Consider the following 6,028-nt stretch of genomic DNA (forward strand, 5'->3'; position numbering starts at 1 on the left):
GCCCAAGGCCCTACCTACAGATTTTGGTTGATTTATGGAGAGCATCCAGCAAGCTTGCTCTGGTCTAGCATTATGCAGATGTGCTGAAGGACTGATAGTAATACCTATGTTGTGTGCAGAAATTCTTCCTACTTCCTCATTTCAACCTAAGTTCAGCCTGAACTTCCCAAGTTGTTGATTTCATAACTCAGGGCAGGACAAGATGCCTGGCAGGCAAATAATCCACACCTTTACTTTTGGCTCAGGTGCCACAGCATCAAGTGAGCAACTTGCTGGAATTCAAAGCTGCTGAAACACAGTACTGAACCACCCGATTCCATGAAGTTACCACTTTCCAGGTACCTCTCCATAAGGATACAAGGGCCACTCAAGATGGCCACGTGCTCCCTACTGCTTCTGTAACCATGCTGCAGAGAAAAAACAGCTTTCAGGGAGCAAACTCTGATTCTGCACCAGCAAAGAAACTATTGCCAGAGTCTAGGCTTGCTGACTGCTGAATACTGCTATACGTTGTTCTGCTTCACAGTCTCCTAAAACTGGCCATGGGCACAAATATTAGGTAGATCAACGACCACAAGACATTTCTCAATCAACAGCCAACAACAAATTTAAGAAGATGCTACTTATAAAGAGAAAAGTCTGTTTATTAACTGATTTGCCCCCACTCAAGCTCACAGAAGAGGGCATTTCTGTCCTTCATGAGTTCCTTGAGAATTCTGAGCTGAAAGAAATAATAAAATGTTACTTTACAGTTTATACTTACTTTCTCACTAAGAATTTTCAACAGAATGAAAGCAAGCTCTGGCTTATTATGGAATGGGTTTTGGTATGTTCTGCTTTCGTTATATTTCCTGTACTAAAATGTTTCTTGCTTTGGAAACCCTGCCACTGCAAGTCTTTGAAGCACATACTGGGGATCACCATAAGCAACCTTTCAGAAGAACATAGCAGAAAGATGACATGGTCCTCCTTATTCCAATCTCATTAACCAGGCAAGCAGGCAAGTGTTTGAAACAGACTGCAGAACATAAGGAAGTGCTTTTCTCCCAAAAAGACTGCTCAGCAGAATGTACCACTGTAACACAAATGCAGATGTCGCTGTGAGACAGTCATGCTGTGTCACACAGGCAAGTATTCAACAAAGAATTGGGACATCTAGGAGAGTAAGCCTCAACTCCCAGTTTCCTCCTCACCCAGCAACATTCTGCTCAGTTCTTTCAAACAGCATGAGCTGGTCTAAGTTTATGGCCCTGTTATCAAGGATGGCAACATATGGTTCAGCTATACATGGAATATTATTTTATTTAGATCAGCTATACATATTAATGCTATTTTGATAGCTACTCTGAGAAAAATTGAACAACAGCTATTTTGCTAGAACCATGTTAATTAGCCAAAGACCAACAATTTTTGACTACCCGTACCTTCACAGGCTCTTACCAGAGAATAAGTAAGTATCTTGTTCACGTGGTGAAAAACACACAGCAGCCATCAAAACCAGCCAGGGCAGCTGCTAATAATTGTCATGCAGAGTCTGTAGAGAAAAGTCCTAAAAAACTAATACAGCAGCCTTTGTGTTCCTCTTTGTCTTTGACATTCCTAATTCATCCAAAGGCAGCGGCCCAATATACACACCCTTGCGTGTGAAAAGAGGAACAGAGTTGAAACATTAGAGATCAAAACATGCCAGATCTACTCTTGAGAAAACCACACTGTGCACCTTGTTTTTAATAAACGTGGGAAAATAAAAGAGAACCTATAGATAGGAACAACTTTCTTATGAACCCAGTACCACAGTAATCATTTATTTATTAGAAAATCTATTCAGTATGTACATGCAGAGAGATGAAAAAAAGACTGTTGAGTAACCGACAAATGGAACAACACAGATGTCTGCTTAAGCAGAGTCCAGCAGCCTCCAAGTTCAGGCTGTGTTCCAAAGATCATGTCCCACGCCAAGTGACCAGTGCTTGGATTTCAATTGCACAAAGTGGAGAATACCTGCTTTTGGATACCAAACCAGTTGTTCAATCCTTTTCATATACGCCACCACCTACAGTGAACCATTCAATGCAGACTGTGAAATGAGGGACAGGCTATGGTTCAGCTTCTCCTGAACACTTTCATTGCAAACCTCTACCAGTAGTATTCTCAGTTAGATGAAGCAAACAAATTACATGTTAAACAAACAGAAGGCTAGATCAAATCCTCTTCTGAAGACAATCCAGCCTACAGCCAACACAGCAGCATAGCAGGAATATATGAACCCCCTGCAAAGTAGGGAAATGCCAAAATTACTACCTGACACATCTTAGGTACAGCCTGTATGCCCCTTTACAAAACAAGGGTATTTAGGTGGTATGTGGAAGCATATGATGGAAATCTCTGTGCAGTGAGACAGCCTGATGTTGTATAGACACATCAGCTGTGCTTACTCCCACACCAACCAAACTCTGCAGCTCAAGTGCTGAACTAAAACAGCTCTACAAACACCATAATACGGGCCGGGAAGCACTGCAGCAAGTCTGAACCCAATACTGACTTGCTGCAAATTGGAAACTGTCCTCTGCTGAGCTGCCCCACAATGACAGAGAGAGTCTGTAGGATCAGTTATAGCTGTACTTGTAACCTTAGAGTAATGCTGTAGCTTCCTTGTTCCCAAGCAATCCATCTTACTCAAACAAGCTGCCTCCAATACCTCTGGCCATTAGAGAAAGGAAACGCCTGAGCCTCTTTTTCTCTCCAGCCCAACCAGTTTCAACAGGTAGATCTTAAAAGTTTGTTTAATCTTTTTCCCCTCCTTCCACCTGAAAGCAGCTGCAGACCAGGCTGCTTTAAAGCTTATACCCCAAATAAGTAGTCTGATGCCTTTCCATGGGTTCTGGGAGTGAAAAAACCCAAACACTAAGGGAGAAGTATCATGAGTCTCCAAAATCACAGTAAGGTCATGCAGCTCAAATCCTAGAGGGCTCGTAAGGTGTAAAGTCTGGACTGGACGTGATCAGAGACAGCAGAGAGTTTAGGAGCTGAACCTATACACAACTCACTGCAAATGCAAGGCACTCCTGTAATGTTTCACTTTCAAGCCCTAAGTTCTTAAATTTTACCAAAATTCCTATTCCAAAGGAAATGAGCTTTTTCTTCTTCAGCACCTCAGTGTGAAAAGTAGAGATCCATCAGTCTTGCAGTTCCACTGGGGAAGCTTCTCTGAAGTCAGATACATAAAGTTTGACCAAATTATTTTATAGAAACCACCATTCCCTCTCCTTTCTAGGGTATGCCTTCCTCCATGTACAAAAAGGACAGGAGATCCTGGCCAGCCTCTCTCTGCTCTGAGGATGCCATAAGATTCTCTCATAAATGCTACATATACCATAGTGAATCACACAGTACTCCATCTATTCTGGAGAAGAAGAATTAATCCATGTGAATAAAAATAATAGTAAATAAAAATTCCAAAATTACCTAAGTCCTGTATATTTCAAACCTCAAATTTTGGCTCAGCACACGTGTTGCAAGGAAGAGGCCTGGTTTCAGTCTGTCTCCCCACAGCTCAGTATGGGGTTGTTGGATGAAGCAATGCAAGCAATACACTTCCCGTGAATTCCCACTAGAAGCTAAACATTTGCACTTGTAAACATAGACAGTCTATACAGTGACAGTGCAGTAGTGAATGGGAACTACCCATTCCAAGAACTACATGCTAATACATGATGACAGTCTGAGTCAAACTACAACATCTAATTTTGATGAAGTACAAGATGTTCCTAGCCCCACTTGCCCCTTTATTGGGATTATGACCCCACAACTCATGAAGCAAAAGCAAACACACTAACTTCTCTGTTCGTGTAAGTTGGTGTCCAATATCGTATTACAAACCCAGCTTTACTGGTGCTTTTAACAAAACACACTAGATGTGAACTCAGGCAACTAAGGACTTGGCTCACATTCACTTCTACCATCTCTGCTGCCAGGACAGGGTGAAGAGGAAGCAAGAAAAAATGGCCAGACTCAAGGCCACCAGATATTACAACTCCAAGCCCAGGGATGCTCTCTCTACAGTTTACTAAATCAGCTAGGTCTGTAGGAACTCACAGTAGAACACAATCAAACAAAAGATGATTGATACTCAGTTGTTAACAGAGTAAATCCAGCTTTTGATATTCAAAACTTGAAAAACAGTAATCTATGAACTGAAATTGCCTTTTAGTTAGAGACAATTTTTTGGGCATCCTTGCCTCCAATAATTGCCTTACAGGTCTGTCTCCACCCTCTCTCCCCAAAAGCACTGGGAACGCATTTCCGTTCCTCACTGTTTTGTACTCTTCTTTCTTTGCTACAGAACACCTTTAGGTCCTCTGCAGCCAACCTCAGTATTTAAATGGACAGCAATGACATCTAGTGGCTTATTAAGAATTTGCCTTCCTAAATTTCCAGCCCAATCCTTTATTTTTAGAGGAGACAAAACCACACAGCTCTCAGCGTTTCAGTTATCTGCTTCCAACTACATGGACCAACAGCAAGTGCATCCAAAATTCTCTACCAACTCTTCCATAACACACACTCACTGTTGTCTCCTCCAACTCACAGCACTTCCCCAATCCCTTGCTTGAAGCCTAGAAGAGGTGAGGCAGTAGGCACAAGTTTGCTTCAGGCCTTGTCTGCACAACTAAATTTCTTCAGCATAAATCTAGCTACAGAGATTTGTTCTGGTTATGTAGGGGTGGGGCTCCCACCCACCCTTTTGGTTATGCTGTTCTCTAGTTGCATTAAACTAAATGGTAGGGGTTACTCACACAGACAAGGACAAGGCCCAAGGTCACATCATTTGTAATAGCTGGTACACAGTTCATTCACAGCTAAAAAAAACATACAAAGGACTGATTTCTAAAATGTAACCGTGCTGAAATTACAAGAAGAAAATATAAAAATTCTATTCTGAAAGCAAAGAGGAAGAGATCTTGCAGATTAGATTTATGGGAGAACAGTAAGGAGTTCACTTCCCTCCACCTCCCAAAAAAAACCTCTTACCTTTTTCGGAGTGATATTGCAAAATAGCCAAGAAGCACAGGTGAGTGGTTATTGAAACTTTTGAAGCATGTGACAATGCAAGTAAAGTTCAGAAGATATCATTATGTAGCTTCCTGTACTACTGGCACTAGTCATTTAATTGTTGCGAAAGTCTTTGCAGGCATTAACACTCTCCACAGCCTTGACAGCGAATGACAGAAGATTTTTCAGTTAACAATGGTGACGAAGCAGGAGATTTGTGGTATACATTATCTGGTGCACAAGCCTACAGCCCTCAGAGAATGTTGCATGCTAGTCATTAAAAATAAAAATACCTAGTTCTAGTTTTGTTAACTGAGTTATATTAATACCCAAGACTGTAGGTTCTTGAGGTGCCTTCCCCTACCACCCCATCTCAGGCAAAGACTTGAGGGTTTTTATTTACTTGTTTTGCCTCAGTTCCCACAGACACATCCTTCTTCCAACATTCTGGAGAAGCAGATCTCCCTGGAATGGTCTATAAGCAAATAATATTGCTAATCTTCAGAGCACAACAGAAATATTTAGTGATGCAACTGTTCTGTAGCACCAATAGGAAAAGAATGGAGGACTACAATAATTCTAACATACCAGGAAAGCATCCTGTAAAAACCCAAAAGTAAAGAGCTGGAACAAGTATTAAGAATGTCTCAAAGAAAATAAATAACTTGAAATTACTCCCTCCATCAGAATGAGCTGCTACTCAGGTTTTTGCTAAAGGACAGAAAACCAGCCACTTGCCTTTGACCAGAAACTGGGGGGGGCGGGGCCTACTGTTGCTTTATAACAACATATACAACCAACCTTAAATATCATACTGCTTACATGAAAAGATGATTCAGGAGTGGCCAGTTATAACAAGTTTAATGCTGAACTTCAAAAGGCATCACATTTAGTTTTCATCACAAATTCTTCTGGCAGACCCATTGACTTATTCAAAGCAGAAGGCTATCCAGAGCCAAAGAAAACTGCAGCATGT

The sequence above is a fragment of the Cariama cristata genome, unplaced genomic scaffold, assembly GCF_000690535.1.
Source record: "Cariama cristata isolate BGI_N322 unplaced genomic scaffold, ASM69053v1 scaffold13613, whole genome shotgun sequence".
NCBI lineage: Eukaryota > Metazoa > Chordata > Aves > Cariamiformes > Cariamidae > Cariama > Cariama cristata.